Consider the following 26,004-nt stretch of genomic DNA (forward strand, 5'->3'; position numbering starts at 1 on the left):
CTAATATATGAATTTTCTATTGATGACAAAGTCACAGACTTCATTAAAACAACAATGGTTTGTTGTCTATATTTACAGTTAAAGGGAAAGTTAAGTTTTAGTTAGATATTAGTCAACATTTTCTATTTTATTTTTTCAGTCAAGTTTATGAAAACCTGAATTTCCTCCAAAGACCCCAGAAGCCTTACGAATACCAGATTGAAAAACCTCTGCAGTATAAAGAAGCAGAGGGGTACAGAAATGTTTAAGAAAGGGCGCCTGGGTGGCTCAGTTGGTTAAGCGACTGCCTTCGGCTCAGGTCATGATCCTGGAGTCCCGGGATCGAGTCCTGCATCGGGCTACCTGCTCAGCAGGGAGTCTGCTTCTCCTTCTCCCACTCCCCCCTCTTGTGCTCTCTCTCTCTCTCAAATAAATAAATAAAATCTTTAAATAAAAAAAAAAAAAAAGAAATGTTTAAGAAGACAAAAAAAAAAAAAAAGATGTAAAACTTCTATTTTTAAAATTGAGAGATGAAATTGACTTGACAAATATATCCAGTGTGAACAGTTTGGGAATTACATGAAACATGTTATATAAAGTTCAGGAACTCACTGCAGGATGTATTCTATTCCATCCAGGTTTAGCTGTTTGTGCGAACAGTGGATAGGTGAAGCGCTGAGTTTGAGAACGGTGCAATTTTACAGTCTAGTGTGGCAGAGGGTGTCAGAAGAGAGATGAGAATTATTAATGATGCACCATGGAATCAAATCTAGGTAAGGAAGAAATTGAGGATTTAGGGATTATGGGCAAAGAAAAACTGCTAGTATCTACCGGCTGGAGCTCCCCATAGGATGAAGAATTACTGCAATGTAGTTTCTAGAATAAGTTACCTGAGAAGATCAGAGATGGAGAGAGTCTAGGGTGCTTGAATTTGAGATTTGGGGAGATTTTATATATATATACACATATATATATATATTTTTTTTCTCCCTAGGCAAAGAACTTTATTAACCTTGTTTCAAACTTTATTCCAAGGTTTCTTCAGCTTAATTAGCTGCAAAGAATGAATTGTGTATAAGCAGAAACTGAAAAGAGCTGCTGTGTCCAAGGGGCTTGGGCTTAAAAAATATTAGAGATCTAGATTTTATCAGATCCATGAACAAAATTTTAAAAAGCAGTCATAATATAAAATAGCTGCTCCCAGTTAACTACTTCAAGTTTTATCTTCTTCAGAAGTTGACTCAATTCAGTTTGCTTCATTCTTGGAAGCTCCATCAGAATTCTCCACAAGATCTGGAACTTCATCATCGTCACCCTCTCTGGTAGCAGGTGGTGCTTTTCCACCCACAGATTGTGTGGGCAGAGCTTCAGCCAGTCTTCTTCAACTAGTCAGACTGTCTGCACCAAGTTGGTTTAAGATCCTGGGTAGCATTTCTGTCAGCTGCTTTGTCTCAGCGTGGCCTGGAATGGTGACAGTGTTGCGGCCAGCGACGCCTGAACTTTGGGGTTGTTAGAGTGCATCACCGTTCCTTGGTCTGTGAACATATTCACTTCTTCAATACCCGAGGTATTGTTCACCCCTGACTTCTTTAAGGAGAACTGAAGCTTTTTATCATCGGTTGTAGCCCTTCTATGAACCACCTTCTTTCGGCGAGCAGTTCCTTTCCCACCAATGCGCACTTGTGCTCACAGTTTGGCGAGTTTCTCCTGGTTCGTGATAGTTTCTTTCATCTCGTTGGAGCGGAAATGGGACCGCGCGGGGGAACAGGGTTGGCGCTCAGAAGGTCTCCGGCGGACCAGCTGAGATTAGGTGCACACACGCGGGGACGCGAGATGGCAGCTAGAAGGGGTGAGATTGTATATTTTTTTAAAAAATTCACTAACATTTGCTGGATTCAGAAACAGATACTTGATATTATTCATACTTTTTAAATATCAACATTATTAATTTGATAAATTAGTTTCTTTACAATGGTTTAAATATTAACAGTTTCTCCAAACAGTTTCAGTATTTACCCAGAGTTTAGGAAATCTTACGGATTTAACTAATCACATTCCCACAAATATTTAGAGTGATGGAAAATTTAAGTAATTGCTTCTAAAATACAAAATCACAATTCATATATGTATATATCAGGTTTTTATGCAGTCAATACACAAAGTATACAAAATTGTATAAATTTTTAAAAAGTACAAACAGGGGCTCCTGGGTGGCTCAGTTGTAAAGTGTCTGCCTTCGGCTCAGGTAGTGATCCCAGGGTCGTGGGATCGAGCCCCACATTGGGCTCCCTGCTCCGCGGGAAGCCTGCTTCTCCCTCTCCCACTCCCCCTGCTTGTGTTCCCTCTCTCGCTGTCTCTCTCTCTCTGTCAAATAAATAAATAAAATCTTTAAAAAAAAAAAAGTACAAACATAGTAAAATGGATGGCATGTTCTTATTACACATATTTAAATACGTTTCTTCATTACTCTTTTTTATTCTTTTCTTTATTTTTACACTTGTCAGGGCTACCTTTTTAATTTAAAGGATATTTACCAGATAAAAATTTTGCATTTTGATAAGATTTGAATATTCAAACCAAACCTAAAAGTAAAAGGGAGACAGGAAGAAAAGAAGGAAGGGTGGGAGGAAGGAAGTAAGAGAAAGAGAGAGATAATGGACAGAGGGAGGGAAGGGAGGAATGGAGGGTGGAAGGGAGGGAGGAAAGGGGGAATTGGAGGGAGGAAAGGAGGGAGGGACGAAGGGAGGGAGGGAGGAAGGGAGGAAAAAAGGATGGAAGGAAGGAAGGAAAGAAGGAAGAAAAATAGTCTCATACTGGCTGAGGTATCAGGATCTGGGTTTTTGTCAGTTGTTTCTTGGCTGGGTCATAATATCTATTTTTGCTATCGAAGATAATATAAAGTGGAATTTAGTTTCCTTTTATAATAAAGTTTTATTCGTTTTATCACTGGTGTTTTAAGTTCTTTACTTTCATATAGATTTTATTTTTTTTTAGTCTTGGTATATTTCCCAGAAAGGATGTTTTCTCTGAATTTTATGAGACCAGAAGTACCTAACCTATTGTTCTGTCATTGTGATATACTGACCTACTTATATTGTTATATTGTTATAATTGGAAACTTATGTATATCTTAGCAATATATCTCTAAAATTAGTCCAGTCATCTAGAAATTTTATTTCAAGGGATAATGACTGCACTGCTAACTCTTCCCTTTGGGATTTATAACTAATACATCATCTTGGAGCACATTAGTTACAGCTGCTATTTACCTCTATCTTTGATTCCCTAATAGTTGTTTTTCTTACTCTTTCTTATTAGCACATACATAAATAAATGCATATGTATATATTTAAAATATACTAAATATATTTCACACATACATATATGTATGCATATACACTCATTTATATTCTCACATACATATATCCTCACTTATACTCAATGAAAAAACAAACTAATAAAGTCTTTATAAATACATATTTTATTGAAATTAAAAATAAATTCAACACATGTTATTATCTTCATAATTCTGTTATTTCAGCTGCATTCTGACCACCTCATGGTAACTTGTTTATGTAGGCATCACTATTAAATCATGGCCTTTGATAGGCTCAATGTGTCAGAATTAAACGTGGGTATATTTCTCTTTCCTTTGAAGATAAAATTATCAAAACTTGAGGAGTATGATTTTCTTCAATCTGAATCTTTTCTGTTTTAGCCTTAAACTCCTGATAATTTTGAAAACCTTCACTCTCCAGAAAAAAAAAAAAAAAAGGTATTTTAAAACTGTCCAAAGACATTTAATTAACTACTCTCCAACTTTTCCTTCTTTTTTTTTTTTTTTTTTTTTGTAAAAAATGAATTACATTTAAGACACTACCAGTTTGTTGTTCTAGATATTAGGCCCTTGTTAATTATATTCATTAAAATTATCTTTTCCTGTTAAATTCTTAGTATTTTAATTTTCTATAATGTTTTTCTTTGAACAAAATGTCTGAATTCATCAGGTTTTTTGTTTGCTGACCACTTTCTTTGTTTGCATTATGACTTTGATGGATTGGATCACAAAGATATTCTCTTAAACTCATTTCTATCAATTTTATAATTTTATCTTTCATAACTCCACGATTAAACTTCTGGGTTTTCTCTGTCAGTTTCTGATAATTTTTGTGCTTATCTCACTATCTTTTTTCTCTCACTATTCTTGACATTGTTCTCACTGATTTTTCCTTATGTACATTAGGTTTCAGCAGGCTATAGCCTGTGGGTCAAATCTGGCCAACGGCCTATTGCAAACAGAATTTGATGGCAACACAGACACACTCATTTGCTGCTGTATTACCTATGACAGCTTTCATGCTGTTACGACAGTTAAGTATTTAGGACACAGTTGTATACTCCAGACAGTTTTAAATATTTATTATCTGGTCCTTTACAGAAACAAGCTTGCCAAACTATTTTCTAGAGGAATTCCTGTAAATCAACAAGAGAAGACAAGAATACCCATTAGACATATCTGGGCTGTTGTAGGAGTTAGGGGGGAGTTAGGAAAGAAAGGTAATTGGAAAAAAGGGAAGGAAAGAAGGAAGATGGAAAAAAGAAAATAGTACCTATATTTTTGAGTCACGGAAGTTTTATTATGTTATTTTATTTATTTTTATTTATTTTGCTATTTGTTTTTAATTGAGGTATAACAAACATACAATATTATATTAATTTCGGATGTGCAACATAATAATTTGACATTTATATACATTACGGAATGCTCATCATGGTTATTTTAGTAGCCAACAATTCCATACAATTGCACCCAATATCCTTTCTAAAATCTATAGGTTTCAAATTCACTTATTCAAAATTCTTGATCACCATTAGGTTTTCTCAACTTTACAGTGAATAAATACTTTTTTAAATTTATTGGGTTTCACTTGAGTGCAATAGCTTAAAATTCCCTGATCTCACACAGCATCAATCTATTGCCACCTCAATGGGGGTGGGGAATAATTTGAATATCCCCCATACTATAAAAAACAATCTAACATTTCACTCAGCAATGTATCTTCATGAAGTTTAAAGTATTTTTTCCAAACCATATAGATCTATATAAATTTAAATGTTATATAAGGAAAAAGGTTTTGATTAAAATTGTATGTACTGTGTTTGCTTTCTTATTATTTGAATTTGCTGTGAATGTAATGGAAATAGCCAGGCATTGAAACCGTGACCTATTTGGGCCTTATCCAGATTTTCATTTTCTGTACTTACAAGCACTTCAAATTTTCTGAAGATGTCATACAACATAAAGGATGTGAACTAAATATGTTTTATACTCTGAGAAGGTAAGATTTTCCACAACTCGGATCCAGTTCAGGCTTCTGAAAGGCACTTTGAACTAAATGAAGCTCAGTCAATGTGTTGCACATGATTAAGAGGATAAGCAGAGTCATTAACTAAGCTGACTAATGGGCTACAGAGCTTTAAAACTCCCAAATGCCATCATGATGAAAGGAAGGCATTTACTTATTAATTTTCCTGCATAGATCTTATTTTGGTAGCAAGAGATTGGATTCATTGCTTTACAGCTTCCCTGACTTGGTGTCATTGGTCTGGAGTGATATTGCCCTCCTTATCATATAAAAAGCCCATCATTTGCATGTTCCAGGTATAATTTCAGACAACCTGTCTTATCTGTTCTTTTTCAGTAGATAAAATTTCGTGAAGACTTCAGATCCGTCAACACCAGATAACATTCTCTAAGTTTTACAACAGGATTCATTAAACTGTGTAAGGTCCCATTAGACTGAGCAACAAATAGATGTAATCGCACAAACACAAGAGCTTATTTACAAAATACAAAAGGGATCCGCATAACAACTTATTCTGTTTTAAAATACAGAATCTAGGTTTGGGGAATTATATATTTTGCAGCTCATCTGTTTCTTTTACAGCATCTTTCTTTACACCATAAGTCCAATATAGTAAATGAATTTGTTTGAATACTACTGTATTGTTGTAAAACATTAAAAGAGACTCCCCCCCAAAAGTGCAGAAATGCATTATGTATGCATATGTATTAATGCTGTCATATGTATACGATTAATATCATTTATACAACTATATACGCATATGTATAATTGATAAGGAAGTTAAACCTAGTTGAAGAGATGCACAGCCTATTAGGTCATTGATGAGTTATAGATGTAGAAGAGTACTCTTTTTTATGGAGGATGTTGCAGGCTAGAGGACTTCTGACACTACAGAGAAGACAAGTGCTACTGGATTCCGGATGAGGTGGTTGGAATATAAAACGAATGGATGTGAGGTAAGCATTAACAAGTCTCTAGAGACTTTATAAATAGAAAGATGTTGACCTGGTTCATAAAATGGATAAAACCTATTGGAAATAAGTATGTAAGGATGACAATAATGAGTGTGGAGAGATTTTTTGTTAGTCAATGCAGGTAAGAGTTAGAAAGGGCACTGGCCCTGTTGATAAGGAGGGGAAAAAAAACAACCACCAACTCTAAGTAGTGCACTGTTACAAAGGGAAAACCGAGTTAGGAGCCAGTGGACCTAAGCTTTAGTACAATCTCCACCCCTTTCTAGCTCTGTGACCTTTGTCAACTGGCTGAACTTCACTAGGTCTCAGTTTCTGCATGAGTGAAATAGGCAGAATAATAACTGTCCTTACAAGATCGTTGTTAAAATTAAGTGATATGTGCAAGACAAAGAGATTTATAACTGGAAATACTCTGCGATTATGGGTCAAATTTATTCATAATAAATTAGAGTATCATAGAATAAGAAACCTATAGTTATTCACTACACATATACAAATGTGTACACATAAATTATGTACATATTTAATAATTTGATGAAATCACCAAAGTAATTAACACAGTGACTGACACATGGTAATTGGTCTACTCCATCACTACTTATGTATCATAGTTTCCCCCAAAGAGCCAACTTTTTTTCCTGATATTTAAAATACTATGATAGCTAAATACAAATAAATACATATGAATAAATACAAAGAAAAATACAAAGAAACCTAAAACAGCTTCAGAAGCCTAAAGGCCACAAAAACATATGAGAATTTCCTCCATGTTAGAAGAAAGAAAAACGCCATGATAGAATCAATGTGGAAACAGAAAAACTATATTTAAAGAGTGATATTAATATTTAGCAGAGGCAGAGAAGGGATCATTTGCACTTCTATGGGGATCACTAAATAGATTAAATTTTTTATTCACAAAACTTTTAGGTTTTTTATTAATATCACTCCTACAGGTAATAAATAGATGGCAACTAAATGTAAAAACTTACATTATTTCCTCTCCACGATTTTACTTTTTTATCCAATATTATATATAAGCAGAAGGTATTTATGTATGGTGCTACCTTTTGAGCCTAATGATCCATCTATTTACTGAGATGCTGGGACATTTCTGGCTCAACAGCATACAAAGAACATTTTCTGGTGTTTGATTATCTGACTATTCCCTAGAGATTCCATTGTTTTGTAACTGATTATTCATAAGTAATATTAACATAGGTAATAAATTCTAGCTACATCTGACAATGGTTTTTATTTTAACAACAAATTACTCATTCTAGTTCTATATTTGTTTTTATGAGCTACCTAAATTCCATTAAGTTTGTGAGGAAAACATAGTCCTTCAGTGTATATGCCCATTTAGATTATACTTCAGTGTGATTTTTAAGAATTATTGACTTTCAGGTTTTTAAGAAATAATAAAAAATAAGAAGTCTGAGCTGGTCAAGAGTAAAGTTCATTTCTAAAGAATGGGATTTCACAGACTTAACGTTGCAACTTCCTAATTTAACTTTCAGCAAATAAGCAGATAAACATGTGTCTATCATTATGAACTATGTTCATACTTCCTTGAAAAGTTGAGGTTAATCTTTTTAAAGGTGGGAAATTTAAAAGATGAAGTTAAGAAACACGATCATATCTTGATGCAAAAATTCAGATGAAAAGCTCTAACTATCCAATCTCCAAAATTTCAAGCTACACATGCTGTTTGTTTCCAATTGCAAAGAAGAAGACACATTAAAATCTGTAAAGGGTATAACATCACCAAAAGAAACATATTCAGAAAAGTAATTGCAGTTTATATGTTATCATTTTTGTTTATACTAATACTTAATTTATATTTTATACTTTTTCTTTTCAATCACCCTCTCTAGTGACACTTCATGACTTAAATTTCTAGGTTGTTTTCAGTATAAAAATTCTTCTAACATTAGTGTTTATGACTAAAATCCAGATACAAATTTTTCTCTCTTCTGGAGTTTTAATTTTCTTCTATTGGATTCAGGAATTGAAACATAAAAAAACAGATTCAGGAATTGAAACATTAAAAAAAAACAGATTTCTAAGTTGTAATTTATCTCTATAAGTTAGCTAAATGGCAACTTCTATCGTAGCAACAGATATGTTCTTTTAAATTTGAATATATGATTTTTAATTCATTATATCTATCTGAATGCTATGAAGCAACATCATCGGGCTCCCTGAAACCATGCCCATACATCATGACACTGCAGAATAATTTGGCTTATTTATTATTTTTTAAACAGTCATTGAATATAATGTGCTGGCATGTTTCATTTCTCAAGCTACTTGGACATGGTGTGTGGTTTTTACATTAATCCACAGTAACCAGAAGTTATTTCCCATAGGAAACAATAACAAATGCCATTGACAAATTGTGTTTGCTGGTGGAAACTACATTGCATTATTTTCTAATAATGAGACAGCTAGCATATCTTTACTGATCAAAGTCTACAAATTAAAAAAAAAAAGTAGTGGAGTGTATTTGTTATGACTCAAGCTAGATAATTCTCAGGACACACAAAAAACCTTAAATTCACTTGTAATAAGCCCCAGAACGACAGAGCTCTGTGTAAGTCTGATGCATTCAGCAGAAAGGTCAGTCAGGCAGCAAAAGACAATTATTTTCCTATGGTTGGGCCCATATTGATTTTTATACCCAAGTTTGTTTAGTGGGTGGTCCATGATTAGCTACAGAATTCATTTTCCTCTGGTTCCTATCTGTAGCAGAACAGCTATAGAAACAAACTGTCAACCTACAATGTCCATGAATATTTCTTTAAAAATGGAAAAATGGAAGTGGCTTCTTTCCCAAAAGGACCCATTAGAAATCAGAGCCAGAGACAGATCATGTAACTAAGACACGGAATTTTCAGACCATGGAAACCTCTAATATTGCCATGAGTTACGTTCCTTTTCCTTCTCTGTATGATATACTTGTAAGCCATGAACGATGTGTATAGTTATGACACTAATCCTGTAAAATAATCACTGAACACTCTACCCTGTTATACCACAATTATGAAAATTAACACAAAATTATATACTTCGAAAGCAAACAGGATTCAGGAATTGAAACATAAAAAAACAGATTCAGGAATTGAAACATTAAAAAAAAACAGATTTCTAAGTTGTAATTTATCTCTATAAGTTAGAGATGGTTTCTTAAAGACCATCCTGATTACCAGACTCCCACTCCAATTTCATAGGTGATATAAATGAGACAAGAAGCACTATGTCAATTTCCAGAATTTGTTCAGCTAATGATAGAGCAAGATCTAGACTCAGTTCAGTACAGTTCTGTGGACACTGCAGAGAGTGTGGTCATTCATCTGTGTGTGCATATGTGTGTTATTTTGTGCATGACTATTTATGGCTGTGTGTGTGTATGTGTATGTGTGACAAACAGAAATAGATATATGGCACAAATAAATAAACGGTCTCCAAAATTTATTCAGGTAATAGTACAGAAAGGTCTAGAACAGGGGCACCTGGGTGGCTCAGTCAGTTAAGCGGCTGCCTTCGGCTCAGGTCATGATCCTGGGGTCCTGGGATCGAGCCCCGCGTCCGGCTCCCTGCTCAGCAGAGAGCCTGCTTCTCCCTCTCCCTCTGCCTGCCACTCTGCCTACTTGTGCTTTCTCTCTATCTCTCTGTCAAATAAATAAATAAAACCTTAAAAAAAAAAAGAGAGAGAGAGGTCTAGAACCTGTTCAGTACAGTTTTGTGGAGTGTGTTTATTCAACAGTGTGTACATGCAAATGTGCATGTGTATGTGTGTCTCTGTGTGTGCCTGTGTGTGCAAGAAAAAGGAACAAATAGATATCATGAAAGAGTATGGTTTAATGAGTATAGATCTAATTTTTCAGTTGCCTAACTGCACCAAGGGAACAGAACATATTCTGCTACTTCTTTAGCAGCTTTCTTTTATCTGGCTTATTATCAGAATCAAATAAAGTAAGATAAAATAAAAAATAAGGAAAATAAAAGGAAATCAAGATATGTTTGTGAAATTAAAATATTATTAAAAGAATTTAAATCTCCATTTTGTGCCCTGAAATGTGATCTTATTCAGAACTGTATAATTCCTAGTAAAACACAAATGAGGTCATGCCACCTTATATTATTACTCTTGGCAACATTATGTGCATAGAGTTTAAGAGCACAGACTCATGACCAATTGTCTGGGACTCCTTAATTTAGGAAGTGTTGGACCACACTTAAGTTATATAAACTCTCTGGACCTCAGTTTGTTCACCAGTAAAATAGATGTATTAACAATATCTATCTTACATCGTTGTGTTAAAGAACAGTGCCTGGAAGAAAATGCCTTAAAAGTATTAGCTATTGTTTTTAAATTATTGTATGACTAAGTGGAAATCTGGGGCATTTTTAATTCTGCAAAAGTTTTGCTTAAAACATGATGCATCAAAAGAGAATGAAAACAATAAGGAAATACTGCTCTTTGTCCTTTGCATCTGAAAGTACAAACAATATACAATTGTATCAAAAATAGTAAGATACCTAGGAATAAACCTAACCAAAGAGGTTAAAGACCCGTACTCTGCAAACTCTCAAAACACTGATTAAAGAAATTGAAGATGGCACAAAGAAATGGAAAAACGTTCTATGCTTATGGATTGAAAGAAAAAATATTGTTAAAGTGTCTCTACTACCCAAAGCAATCTACACATTTAATGTAATCTCTATCAGCAACATTTTTCAGAGCTAGAACAAACAATCTTAAAATTTGTATGGAACCACAAAAGACCCCAAATAGTCAAAGCAACTTTGAAAAAGAAAAGCAAAGCTGGAAGCATCACAATTCCAGACTGCAAGCTATATTACAAAGCTGTATGATACTGGCATAAAAGCAGACACATATCAATGGAACAGAATAGAGACCCCAATAACAGACCCTCAACTCTATGGTCAACTAACTTTGACAAAGCAGGAAAGAATATCCAATGGAAAAAAGACAGTATCGTCAACAAATGGTGTTGGAAAAACCAGACAGCAAAATGCTGTGAAACTGGACGGTTCTCTTACACCAAACACAAAAATAAATTCAAAATGGATTAAAGACCTAAATGTGAGACCTGAAAACATCAAAATCCTAGAGGAGAACACAGGCAGCAGTAACCTCCTTGACATCGGCCATAGCAACTTCTTTCTAGATATGTCTCCTGTGGCAAGGTAAACAAAAGCAAAAATAAAGAAACTATTGGGACTTTATCAAAATAAAAAACTTCTGCACAGCAAAGGAAACAATCAACAAAACTAAAAGGCATCCCATGGAATGGGAGAAGATATCGCAAATGACATATCTAATAAATGGTTAGTATCCAAAACATATAAAGAACTTATAAAACTCAACAATGAAAAAACAAACAATTCAATTAAAAAATGGGCAGGAACACGAATAGACACTTTCCCAAAGAAGATATCTTGATGGCAAACAGACACATGAAAAAATGCTCAACATCACTCATCATCAGGGAAATAGATATCAAAACTACAATGTGATATCAGCTCACACCTGTCAGAATGGCTAAAATCAACAACACAAGAAAGAACAGGTATTGGCGAGGATGTGGAGAAAAAGGCCTATTGGTGGGACTGGTGGGAATGCAAGCTGGTGCAACCACTGTGGAAAACAGTATGGCGGTTCCTCAAAGAGTTGAAAATAGCACTAGTCTATGATCCAGCAATTGCACTAGTCAGGATTTTCCCAAATACAAAAATACTAATTCAAAGGGATACATGCACCCCGATGTTTATAGAAACATTTTCTACAATAGCCAAATTATGGAAACAGTCCAAGTGTCCATCGACTGATGAATGGATAAAGAAGAAGTAGTATATATATACAATGGAATATTAGCCATAAAAAAGAATGAAACCTTGTCATTTGCAATGACTTGGATGAAGCTAGAGAGTAAAATGTTAAACGAAGTAAGTCAGTAAGAGAAAGACAAATACCATAGGATTTCATTCATATGTGGAATTTAAGAAACATAACAAACAAGCAAAGGGAAAAAAAAGAGAAAGAGAGGCAAACCAAGAAACAGACTCTTAACTACAGAGAAAAAGCTGATGGTTATTGGAGGGCAGGTGGGCAGGGAGATTGGGTGAAATAGGTGATGGGAGTTAAGGAGGGCACTTGTTGTGAATGAGCACTGCGTGTTGTATGGAATGTTGAATCACCATACTGTGCACCTGAAGCTAATATTACACTGTATGTTAACTAACTGGAATTTAAATAAAAACTTTAAAAAATTACAGTATAAATATCAAGAGATATATTTAAAGCAGATCTTAAAATTGAATTCCGCTATTCAACTACTTAATGCAGTTGCTAATAAACAAAAATATAATTTCCCTTCTTGGTTGTAACTTAGATTTTATGGAAATGTTCTTTTTGGGCTAAGATAAGTGATAATTTCAGTATGTGTATCTTTATGCTAATTAATATGCACAGAGACTATCATGACTATTGTCACCTATTTAATGGCTCATTGAGTTTTGTGTCCATACCAGTTTCCTCTCCTACATTTCCACAAAAATATATATAATAAAGTCTAGTAATAAAAATCAGAGAATGTGCAGAAATGATGACACATCAGCTGTGCACTGTGCATGCGTTTAAATAATGTTATAACCTCAAATTTGTAATTCATGCACTTGGCTTAACATTTTTTATAACAAATATTTATTCAAATTTGTAATTCATGCATTTGGCTTAACATTTTTATATCAAATATTTATGCATTAAGACATATAAGGAAAGTTTTCACATATATTCCCAGCTCTATCAAGAAATAATTTAACCATTTTTTGCATAATTATTTTATATTAGAAATTAGATTTGACAAAAAATTAATGTGCTTTTTATCAAAGAAACGTGTATTCATGGGTTAAGCTGTCTTTAACCTTGAACATGACTTTCCATAATGAAAAAAAAGCCTCACAAACATTATCGGTTTATTCATTAGAACGGGGGTTGACAGGGGTCCTGGGATCAAGGCCCGTATGGGGCTCTGCACTTAACAGGGAGCCTGAGTCTCCCTCTGCCCCTCCCCCCACTCGTGCGCGTTCCCGCGCCCGCACTCTCTCTCTCAAATAAATAAATAAAATTTTTTAAAAAAAAGAAGAAGACGAAGAGGGGTTGACAAACTAGAGTCTGTCAGCCAAATATGACCCACCACTGCCTGCTTTTGTAAAAAAACAGTTTTATTGGAACAGCCATACTTACTTGTTAACGTTTTTCCTACGACTGCTTCTGTGCTCTAACAGCGGAGCTAACAGAGGCCGTCTAGTATGAAACATGTATGATCAGGCCCTTGACTGAAAAAAGTTAAAAACATAGAACTTTTTTTTACGTACTTCAAATTACAGCAATCCAGTCCAATTTACCATAATTTCTCCTTGGACTCCTGTAATATCTTTCTAACTGGTCCATCCACACACACACACACACACACACACACACACACACACACAGACATTTTTTTTTTTTCCCCACCTATTATCCAAAAGGCAAAACGACCATGGCGTCTGGCTCCTTAAAAACGTCCAATGGCTGGGGCGCCCGGCTGGTTCAGTCAGTGGAGTGTGAGGCTCTTGATCTCAGGGTTGTGCGTTCGAGCCCCACATTGGGCATAGACATTACTTTAAAATAAATAAAATCTTTAAAACAAAACAAAACAAAAATCCAATGGCTTTCCATGAATTTTGTGACAAAAGTTAAAGTTTTTTGCCTCTGTCTATAGGATCTACATGGTTTGGACTTTCCAATCACCCCATCTTATGTTGCGCTGTGCTCTCCATTCTTGCCTGGCTGGCTTTGCACGCACTGCTCTTTCTGCCCCATTCCTCCATTTTTATATCTTCCCTAGTTAACCTCTTTTTACTCTTTAAATCACAGATCTTCCTTCTCTTCGCTAACAGTCAGGTTCCCTCTTGCAAGCATAGTCATAGCACAGTTTGTCTCTTTTTAAAAAAGTAGTACTTATTAAAAATAATTACACATTTATTCATTTTGTAGTGGGATTGAGTGTACACAACCCGGTAAAATTAAATTACGTGAAAGCAGAAATCCTTGTCTGCTTGTCTCAACCTTGCATCTGCAACACCTAGTGTAGTAGTGGGCCCCATGCACATAATATTTACCGATGAGAGAAATAGATACTAAAGTTCAGTTTTAAAATTTGAACCTCAAATAGTCAAAGCAATCTGATGTTTTTTAAAATGCTTAAAATAATCAAAACACATCATTCCTAGAACTTCCATAGGGAAAGTTAATTTTAAATGTGTTTGAAATAATCTAAATATATAAATTAAACATTATTTCACATGAATAAAGCTAACTGAAACCAAAGGTAGTAGGTGACATGATTTTTTTTTTTTTTTTTTTTTTTTTTTTTATTACAAAGACCTAAAAGGAGGAAAAGAAAAATCAGGGATTGTGTCAAGTGGTATGGCTAGCTGAAAGCTTGATCCATTCTTCAAGAAAAAAAAAAATAATTATGTCAAACAATTTACTTAATACAGGGTTATCTCATTATACATTGTATATTCTGCAATGAAAAAGGAATTTTAAGCAATCTAAGTGTTCTTTCCCAAATTCCTTTAGACATGTTCTTTTGATAGGTCTTTAGGTTAGCAGATGATGTCAGACATTTCTAGGATATAATGATATATTAAATTCGAAACCAGAATTTCTAGCATAAAGAATTAGCAGTAGCAGTTAAGGAAGGAAGGAGGTACAACATCATGGCTTCAGCTTTAAAAGTGGCTTCTGGCAATGGTGTATGGTCATTGGGAAATATCTACCAATGCGCCTCTACGACCACCCCAATACTTACATCACACTCTTACTTAACCTGATGATGGAATGTGTGGCAAAATTTTAGTAAGTAAAATCCTGAAAAACTGTACCAATATCTCATAAATTTGATATAGGGTGGATATTTTGAACATCTCAGGGGAAAGACAGAAATAAACCTTCTAAATAAAAGCCATCCCATGCCACCCCTGTATCTCAGGAGAAGATGTTTTAGAAACAAAAGCAAACAAAACAATATGATAAGGACTCACCATTTTGGAATTCTCTGTGCTTGAAGGAATCTGGAAGAAAGAATTATGATAATCACTTAAGTTTAATTATCTTCAGGAATAAATGGAATTTTGTACAGTAGAATTAAAAAAGAAAAAAATCCTCAGAGAAATACACTAAAAGAAGGGGGGGGGGAAACTAAAGATGAAACAACTAAAGTTACAGGTTAGGGGCAGGGAGTGGGTGGGGTGTAGAGAATGTGACTTCCTTTGCTTCATTCTGATAGATGTTCTTACATAGGAGAGAAAGAAATTTAATCTCAGCAGTGCCCTTCTAATAAATGTGGGTTTTCTCTGCCATAGGGGTCAAGGCTGAGTAAATACTATTCTGTAGGGATTGGAGGTCTGGACAAACTGAATGTCAATCTCTGCATGCTGTGTACCAGGAATACACTCTTAGGCAAAGTATTTATTTCTCTGACTCACAGTTTTGCTTTTCATCTGACTCCTAGCACAACATACACACATATGTTCAGATTATGTGATTGCAGATTTAGAAATAAATCAGATTTGAAATTATGGGAACAAACTGCCTTTCATTTTTGTATTAATTTGACATGGCACTGAGGATAAAATTTGTTTCGGATGATAGTTTATGTGGAACCTATTAGAGATATAAAAGAGATATAAAAGTTAAATATCTTTTATCTCCCTTAAAAAAAGAGAGATAAAAGATATAAATAATAGAGATATTAGAGATATAAAAGTTAAAAAGAGAATTTTAACCCTCCTCAAATATGTTATGAGCAGTATTTCCATAGTTTTTGTTAAGTTCTTTGACCTAGAACTATAGTTTCTTTAAATGTATGTTTTCCTTCTAAAACATTCTGTGTTTTACCGTTTTCAAGGAAATTTAATAAATCAATAGAGTCAAAGGTAAAATGTCCAATTTCCTAAAGATTAAATACCATTTACTATAATGTATGGATTAATGATGCATTATTAAAATGATGAGTCTGCTATTAACTTGATCCATAATGATATAAAAAACTCATGGGTTTGAAATTTTATGGTACTAAACTTGCCACGAATATTTTAGAAATTTAAAGTTCAACCCTATGGCAATCAGCCTAGATGATACCATAAAGACATGCTTTTCTAGCCATTCGTCATTTATCTGCTGATTCCCTTTTGAGTTCTATTACTTGCCGAAGTTTTGGGACGATGGTGATTTCAGTGGGTTGGCATTCACTGAACCTTCTGGTAGCTTAATGTTAAGTGCAAAGTGTTATTTTAAAGGACGAACAAAGAAGAATTGATTGGAAGAATTTAGGGGCTAAAGGAAAGGGCTATTATTATTAGCATAGAGTGTGGTCAGAGGCTTGTACTTTGATGGATAGAAAGTATTTTTAAGAAGGATAACTTTGTCTCTCAGTTCTTCCAAGATTTGCAGACTTTCTTATTAACAGCTACAGAACAAGACCCAGTCTCACTCATGATCTGTCTTGATCACACACTACTCTCAATTCACATAATATTGAAAATTAATATTAAATTTTACCCCAGGACCCCATTTTTAGTTATTCTCAGCAAAGTGATTGTAAATGTTAACCTATTTTAAAAATTAAAAAGGTAGACAAAGAAATCACCACTTAAATGCATGCCTAAAAAATGACATATGATTCCAGATTAAAATGTACAATTTGCCTTTGTAGATAAAGTATTTATTCATATTTCTACAAATATAATACACGTGTTTTAATAGCTTAGTATTCACATTGCTATAAATGCTTTTTATAGGAGACACACAAATAGGGCAGAAAAACTGATTCCTATAAAACATGATTTCATGCCTAGTTTCTTTTACATCATCCTAAGAATTTTATGACTTTATGAATCCCTCATAAGAGAACTTTTACATACATGGAGTAGGCTGGTGTGATAATGGCTTAGCCTACTGACATTGATGGTTTGATTTGAATGGCTTAAAAAAGTTTTCATTATTATAGTAGTTTTATTAATAGATATATATATTTCTGCTAAACAATAGTATTAACTTTCACTTAAGTTTCTATGACTAGATATTGAATACCTAAAATTTATACTTCTAGTAGATTGGTCATATGATATTTTTAAATCAGTTTGTGTGATCCCAAAGAAATATGGGATGAACTATTTTTTAAGAGGGAAATGCTTAATGTACTTTCATTAAAAAGTATGCCATTTCAAAGTGGATTTTTAAAAAGATTTATTTATTTTTTTAAGAGAGGGTGAGAGAGAGTGGGTGGAAGGGCAAAGGGAGTGGGAGAGAATCTCAAGCAGACTCCCCACTGAGCACGGAGCCCAATGTGGGGCTGATCTCACTGCTTTGAGATCATGACCTGAGGGGAAATCAAGAGTCACACAATCAACTGACTGAGCCACCCAGGTGCCCTTCAAAGTAGATGTTTACTAGGGAATTGCTTCTCATTCTCTAGGATCAGAGAGCTAAACTGCATAGACTATCTTGAATTTTTGCTCTAAGTTTGTGATATCATTATGTTCCACAAAGAGGGTGCCCCTGAAGCATTCAACAATAGAAATGCCACATCTGAGCTGTTTGTTAGGAGCTCTTCATGGTGAATTTTCTTCAAATTGTGATGTCACCCCAATCTGATCCTGGAAGAGGGCAAACAGTTTTTATGATGATCAAGTGAGGTATGGGGCGCAACTAGTGATATCTCTCGAGATAACTTCTATAAAATATAGTGATTTTCAAGTTTCTTAACATTTGATACAAGATTTGATGTAAGTACGCTCAATCAGTATATTTACCAGACTGCCATGGATCATGTGACTTACTAGAGGTAGCCTGAGTTTAAGAAGGAAGTGTGGTACTTAGTGATGTTAATAGTTACACTTATTCAATTTCCATATATCAGGAAGGAAATTAATGGATTATATCATTTTGAATAAATTAAACTCATTTGTCACAGGTAAACAAAGAATGTTTAAAAGATTTCTAAAAATTAAACACCATTTCAGAATAATAATAAGAATACAACAGAAGTTGGGGCGCCTGGGTGGCTCAGATGGTTAAGCGTCTGCCTTCGGCTCTAGTCATGATCCCAGGGTCCTGGGATCGAGCCCCACATCGGGCTCCCTGCTCGGCGGGAAGCCTGCTTCTCCCTCTCCCACTCCCCCTGCTTGTGTTCCCTCTCTCGCTGTGTCTCTCTCTGTCAAATAAATAAATAAAAAAAATCTTTAAGAATACAACAGAAGTGATCAAGAAGATAGATGGTAGAACCAAGACTATCCCAAGTAGAGATTTATACTTGGTAATAAAAAAAATAGTGGTAAATCATCTGAACAAAAAATATGAAAAAAATAATCAGCCAAAAATCACCATAAAATTATGTAAAATATATGTAACAGGGAGACAGTTAGCATGTCTATCACCATATTGCTTCTGTTTCCCTGTTCTGTGACCTATAGCCTACAAATTTCTGCTTAGCCATGCATGTAGGCATGTTACAGCTTAGATGTACAAAAACTGCTTTTTACCCAAAACCTCCCTTACCTGAGGAGATAAGGAAGCACATATAGAAAGGACTATGCTATGTTTAAGATTTACAGGAATGACATGAGCAGATTTCTGTATGAAAAGATCAACTAACCAAGGACAAAGAAGTTACACTATCTCCTCTGATGTCTACAGATGTCAGCCACCTTTTGACTCCAATCCTTTATTTCCCCTTTTGCCAACATAAAAGAAACTCCAATTTCATGCCCAGGGAGATGGTTCTTTAGGATGATAGTCTGCCATCTCCTCAGTTTGCTGGTTTTCTGAATAAAGTTGCTTTCCTTGCCCCAGAGTCTTTCCTCTTGACCTGCCGGCCTGTTGTGTGCGGCACAGGATGAACTTGGACTTGTAACACACAGAGTTGGATCAATTCTTATCAGTGATGAGCCTTATCTACACTTTACTTGCCTTGAGATAAAGGATAAAAATGATACTATGGGAATTGCTTGATAAATAGCAATTTTTGATCCATTCAAAATATGAAGATTATCTAAACATCTTTTTATCTGCAGTGATTAAAGTCATGTAAAAACAAAGAGTATTTCAATAAAAATTATGGTAATGTTCAGACTATTCTTCATGAGATTCATGTTTAATAGCCACAGGAGTAAATGCCACATTATACTAACTACACCATTATTGGGAAGCTACTTTTGAGAATATTTACTTGAAAGTAAGATGATTCTTATTCTTCTGTGCCTGTTAAAAAAAGTTTCAATTAATACTTGGAAAATAATATTTATTTTTCAGTAAATACATTTTTGGGGGAGATATATAGAAAACATCTTGAATGGTTAGAAAAATCAAGTGTTAAAAAACATCACACAGTATGGGAGAGGTTTCATAGTGCTGGATATAAGTACAGACTTTTCCAACTAGTCAGACCATGGTACTTAAAAATTTCCGTGCCAATTAAAAAATACATTAAAAAACTGGGGGGATGAGTCATTCAATGAAAGATACATTAGGAAAGATATATTTCTAACTAAATCATTTCAAAAAGTCAATATTTTGTGGCAAAGCCAAGAGTGTATAGAGTGTGGGGGAAAAAGCTTTTCAGTTATAATTTTTGAAAAACACGGTGAGGTTATATAGCCAACATTCTAGATAAAATCTAGTTACTGTTCATTAACAAGCAAACCATTCATAATGAAGCTGTATCTTTAAGTACATTATTGTCTACAGGACACCTTATCATAGTTGGTTTCATTTGAGGGAGAGAGGGAGGGAGGAAGGAAGGGGGGAAGGAGGGAGGCAGGGAGAAAGAGAAAGCATATAGACTATATGATTGGGTAAGGGTTTAAATTTCTTCCATCTCTCTATTCTATTTCCACTTTTGAGGACTAACAGTATTGGCAGTGTTAATATATCTTAAATTTTTATGTAGATGAATTTCTTGTAATACTTTCCAATTTCTATTTTAGTCATTGATTTCATTCAGGGTGCCCATAAATCTTTACTTACAAAAAAAGAAGAAAGAAAGAAGAAAGAAAGAAAGAAAGAAAGAAAGAAAGAAAGAAAGAAAGAAAGAAAGAAAGAAGAAAGAAAGAAAGAAAAGAAAGAAATATTTTGCCTTACTTCTCTGTTTCAGTTGTAGTTATTATGTAAATAGAGGGTGAAATGAGCAGTGTATTAGCCAAAATGTTAACAAAAGCAAAATAGGAAAAGAAACAAAAGCTGCTGTGATCATTCATAATTTGGCATTTGAAAGGGACAACATAATAAAAGCAAAGTTTTTATCTCTTCTAAATTTTAACTGATATCATAGTAAGCATTTTTTTATGATGACTAGTTTTTTCCCCTCCCCATAATTTTGAGTGTATCTAGATTGATCATTGATGTAATTGTCCATAAGCAGACTGCTTCCTTATATTATACTTGCCTATTAGATTATAAAGGATTTTAATCCTGACATAAATTCCTGTATCTGCAATTTATTTTCTTTGTGAAGTAAAGTAAGTCAGCATTTCAAAGTATTTATTTCCTCATTTGTAAAACTAGGACAAAGCGGCTTTATGCCTTTTATGAGTTTGACAAAGGAATTAAATGAAGCATGTAGGTGACAAAGCTTCATTAAAAGTAAAGCAGTACACAAAGATGGCTGGCTGCCTGACCTGATAAGGAAAGAAATAAAATGATGTGGAATGTCTAACTGGCTGACTGATGAAATAGGTATATGTAACAGCCATTACTCACAGTCATCTGAAATGTCTGTCATCTTGGGACACCTAGACCTACATGGTTGACCTCATAGACTCATTCTATCTGATGTCATATTGGAGGAACAGAATTTTCCTCTTTTCTAGTTTTTCATCTTTTCCTTTGAGCTACAGTTCCCATATATGTGATTGAAACTTACCTGTGGTCCATCTAGCCTCTGTCATTTCAGTTTGATTAAAAGCCATGAAGACTTCAATATCCCTTTCTTCCATTGTAATTAACCTGAGTTAGGTGGATTTAGCATTTCTCTCTCACTATTTTTAAAAATTAGGGAAGATTTGGGCACCTGGGTGGCATCTGGTTAAGCATCTGACTCTTGGTTTCGGCTCAGGTTGTGATCTCAGGGTCATGAGATCAAGCCCTGGGTTGTCTGCTTAAGATTCCCTCCCCCTCTCCCTCTCCCCCTCCCCCCATGTGCAGGCTCTCTGTCTGTGTGTCTCTCTCTCTCTAAAATAAATAAATAATTCTTTTAACAAATTAGGGAAGACTTATGTGATTTTAGTTTGTAAGTCTAGGATTTCATTTATCCACTTAATTTCAAGTGCTATCAATTCCTGTTTTCTCCACATAACACATGCATACTATCTCCGCTTACTAATCAAAGTCCATTAAAATACAATCTTCTAATCCCTTGTTCCCTCAAAGCTTCTCTTCTGATAAATCTGGCAATACAGGCATTCCTCCTCTTAGGAAAATATATATTAATATTTATGTCTATCTCTGATTTATTATTATTATTATTATTATTATTATTATTTTGAATTGCCACAGTTTCAACTGAAACCACGTAGGACTCTGTGTCCATCAGAAAACAGAGTCCTGTAATACTACCCTTGGGAATCCAGAATTTGTTGGAACTTTTTCTGTGGCTGTTATATTGCTTTCTTATGAAAATAAATACTTATTTTCAGGCCCAATCACACAGATACATAGACAACCTCTTACTTACTTATTCTATTCCATTAAAATGAATTCGCTGTTTTATAAATATGCTTTCTCCATTTATTAAGACAATGACTAACAAGAAAATGTTTTCCTGTCTTTTAAATTGTTTTATTTACTTTCAGAAAATAATTTACTACTTGGCAGTATCTAATATATTCAACATCTGGCAGAGTATCATAGATGTTACAATTTTCTCTGCACTAAGAATATGATTAGTTGTATCATCTTTGACTGTAGCTTCACTTAGAATGACTGGTTCACTCTAGATACAATCTTTCTAAGTAAGCATAATGGATCTAAGTATTCTCTCTTTATATTTGTAGATTCCTCTGCTTGGGTTGTATGGGTAGGAAATATGTGGTCAACATCAGAATAGAAGTTGGCATATTTTATGATTTTTCTGTTGGGAATCAATCCTTACTTTATACATTAATTTTTTGTTGTTGTTAAATTTATGAACAGAATTAATTGGCTCACCTGAAAATACCATCTGTAGTGTTCTAAAGTTTACACTTATTGAATCAAATCTTTTAAACTCCGTAAAACCAGGAAACATCTTTTTCTGGTTAATATCTCTCTTCTCTGTCTCTATGTCTCAGTCTCTCTCTATGTCTCTGTCTCTGTCTCCCACAAAGTTGTTAATAAATGGCTTTGGGGAAAACATGAGGTTCATAATTTGATTTCTAGTGAGAATCGTGTTTAGCTTTTGTGGAAGCTTTGTTGCAATTTAGATACTGAATTCTCATTTTATTGGATATGCCATAAAATAGTTTACCAATGCAGCTGCTATCACAGATACTTTTGTCGTAGTTTTAGTTTTGAGCATTTCTTTAAACATTTTGGCATAATTAGTCTGCATGACCATATCTCATTTTTTCAGGGTTCCTAGACCAGGTTTTAGTGCATTTTATTATAAACCAAATCTCTCTGGGTAAGCGTGGTGGTACCATACAGGTGTTATAACCACTACTGTATGAGATAATGCTTGCCTTCTTAAACAAATACTGCATGTTGAATTTATAGAGAAAAATGGTATTTTAATTAAGAAAAAGACAAAGGACTTCTTTGAGCCTGACTATAGAGTGAGTAGTAGGCATATATATTGTTGTTATATGTTTTATCTTTTTCATTCAGCTTCCTAGCTTTTACAAGATCACATTTACAGAAAAAACAAAAAAACAAAAAAAAAACCTCAGTAACTGAAAAATATACTCTGAGCTTCATCCCTTTGTACACAGTAGGAGCTACTCCTATTTATAAAAACATGTATTGCTCCAGTTCATGAATGCAGGAAGGCCTTGATTTACAAAAATATGAATTACCTACAGTTGCAATCCTCTCCTCTTCCCATGCCACCCACAACACTCCGGCCTAGCAGTCTCTCTCCCTACTAAAACTCCGACTGTTGCCTCTATGGGAGCAGTTAAGATACCAAAAATATAACAAAACAAAGACTTGAAGTTTTAGAACTCTGTGAATTTAGATTGAGGAAGTTAAGAATTTTGAAATCAGGTAAAACTTAACTATTGAATCCTGACAAGGGGGTCACTCAGCTGGTTGGTCAAAATAATCCCTACCTCATATTTCACAAATGTTTTTACTTTGCTTCTTTACACTACTTTCGAATAAGTAAACACACACACATACACTTTGGAGTGCTGGAAGATAGTCCTCTCTGGGCCCTTCGTGTTCCTACCTGTTTGTCTTCAGACAAACTGCAGCCTTACTTTCTGCTTCCAATAAAAGTGTTCATTCCTTAAGCTCTTATTTACTCAGCTGTGGCACAAGACCCACTATGTGTCTGGTATCTTTTGTGACTACTAAGCCACCACCTGAGACGTGAGGACAGGGGGACCAATCTAATTCTGCTAATGCTCATGACTGGTATGCTGTAAGCAATAACCTGGCTTCTTTGATCCATTAAGTCTCATTGTCTACTTTCCACACTTACGGGGTAGTAGCTGGTTATACCCTGCCATCCTCTGTGAGCTCAGGATTCATTTCTAGCAATGAATAAAATAAGAACATTCTGGTAGGGGTACTGATCTAGCAAACCTTCAGAAATTACATAAAATTATTTTCATCCTACTTCTTTACCTCTTTATTTACATAATCATTCACTTTCCCACCCAGAGGTAATGGATGTTTTGAGAAATTATATAGAGAAAGCAAACTGGAACCCTTGAGATTTTCTTTCTTTCTTTCGATGTCACAAAGAAGAACTGAGAATTGCATGAGGACACAGTAAGCCTGGGACTCTGGGGAATAGGTTATGTGAAAAGATAACATATAAGGATGTGACGAGGGAAAGTATATGCTTTGCATATTTTAATTTTGGCCTAAGCCTGGGCCTATACCTAGGAAAATATGAAAATTGCTGATTTTTCTTTCTCTTTCTTCACTGTTCTTTTGTCAAACACTATTCCCAGGACAAAAATGATCATGTAGTTACTACAATTACATGTCAAATATAAGTGAAATATGCCCAAATGTGAGTAAGTTGTGCCATCTCTGGTTCAACAAACCACACCAAAATCACCATTTTCTCTCACCTGGATAAATAAAACAACCTCATAACAATTTTTCTGTGTTCAGTTTTATCCCCTTCCATACATTCATTACACTTGAGGCAGATTGCTTTTTAGAAACAAAAATGTAAATCTAACTTTATTACACTCCTGCTGTAAACTTTCCAATACTTTTCCGCTATGGTCAAGATGATATCCCAAATCCTTACCATAATCTTTGCCTACCATATTCTAGCCTTAGCAACATTTCAGACTTCACCTTCCACTACCCTCCCCTATGTTCACTAAGATCGCTGGCCTTCATTGTGTCCTTGGGACATGCAAGCACACTCCTGACTCAGTCTTCCTTTGGTTTTGCATTATTATCTGCAACTCCTAAAAGAGAAGGTAAGGCAGCATCTCATCTTTGATTATCAATGTCATTGGAGAGGAGGAAAATATACAAAGACTGTCCAGAGACAAAATGAACAAACACAGTGAATAAGCACTAAGTGTGTGTGTGTGTGTGTGTGTGTGTGTGTGTGTGTGTGTATTTGTGTGAATGAGTCTGGTTGTTCTTTTCGTTTTCCCTCTTTCCATCAAAACCTTTCTCCTATTTCATAGTTGTAGAGGCTACTTTTAGCAACCAAGTTGAACAATGGAAATCTGAGTAAGGTAGAAGGGCCCACAGTGACCCCCCACCCCTATGGCTGAATACAAACAGGTCCATGAGGAGACCCACCTCAAAATATGCATAAGCCCTAGCTGACCAATGGGTTACTCACACCAGGACACAAATACCAAAAAAGAAAAATTCTATACATTCCATACCTCTTCACCTTCCCCCTCTAACTACAGCTCCCCCCTGCCTCGTGGCAGACAGTATCTGCTTTGCTATCCTGCCTGCAGTTCCCTTCCAATGTATTCCACAAACTTGTATCTTCTTTGTTCTGCCTGAGGTGAGTTCTTTTGGTGCCTGCACTGCTGGGCTCCACCTGATCAGGTCACCCCACATTTGGTGACCCCCATCCAATCGGGGGACCCACAATACTCTCACTTATTTTTATGTTTAGTGTATATAAAATATTCAGCATCAAATACTATGATCCAGGAGCTTCGAGCTACATTGTCTGATCAAAAACTAGAAATTAAAAATGGCTGATGAAAACTTAGGTTCTTTTCATATCTTGGCCTTTGTGAAAAATGGTGCAATAAACATGGAAGTATGGGAATGAGCCATCTCTTTGATATTCTGCTTTCCTTCCCTTTGATTATATACCCATAAGTGAGATTGCTGGATCTTATGGTAGCAGACATTGGTCAAAGAGTTTAGACTTCCAGTTAGAAGATGAATAAATTCAGGCACCTGGGTGGCT

At 34.9% G+C, this 26,004-nt stretch overlaps 1 long non-coding RNA gene across 4 annotated transcripts in view; it reads left to right on the forward strand.

Annotated features, from left to right (window-relative positions):
• Nucleotides 1–1,392: 1,392 nt before the first annotated feature.
• LOC144381474 (uncharacterized) overlaps nucleotides 1,393–26,004 on the forward strand; it is a 232,783-nt gene continuing 208,171 nt past the window's right edge. For all 4 annotated transcript variants that reach the window (XR_013446718.1, XR_013446720.1, XR_013446717.1 and 1 more), the window contains exon 1: nucleotides 1,393–1,828. This is a non-coding gene — a long non-coding RNA (uncharacterized LOC144381474). The remainder of the gene's footprint in view (nucleotides 1,829–26,004) is intronic.

Source organism: Halichoerus grypus, chromosome 4 (genome assembly GCF_964656455.1).
Source record: "Halichoerus grypus chromosome 4, mHalGry1.hap1.1, whole genome shotgun sequence".
Taxonomy (NCBI): domain Eukaryota; kingdom Metazoa; phylum Chordata; class Mammalia; order Carnivora; family Phocidae; genus Halichoerus; species Halichoerus grypus.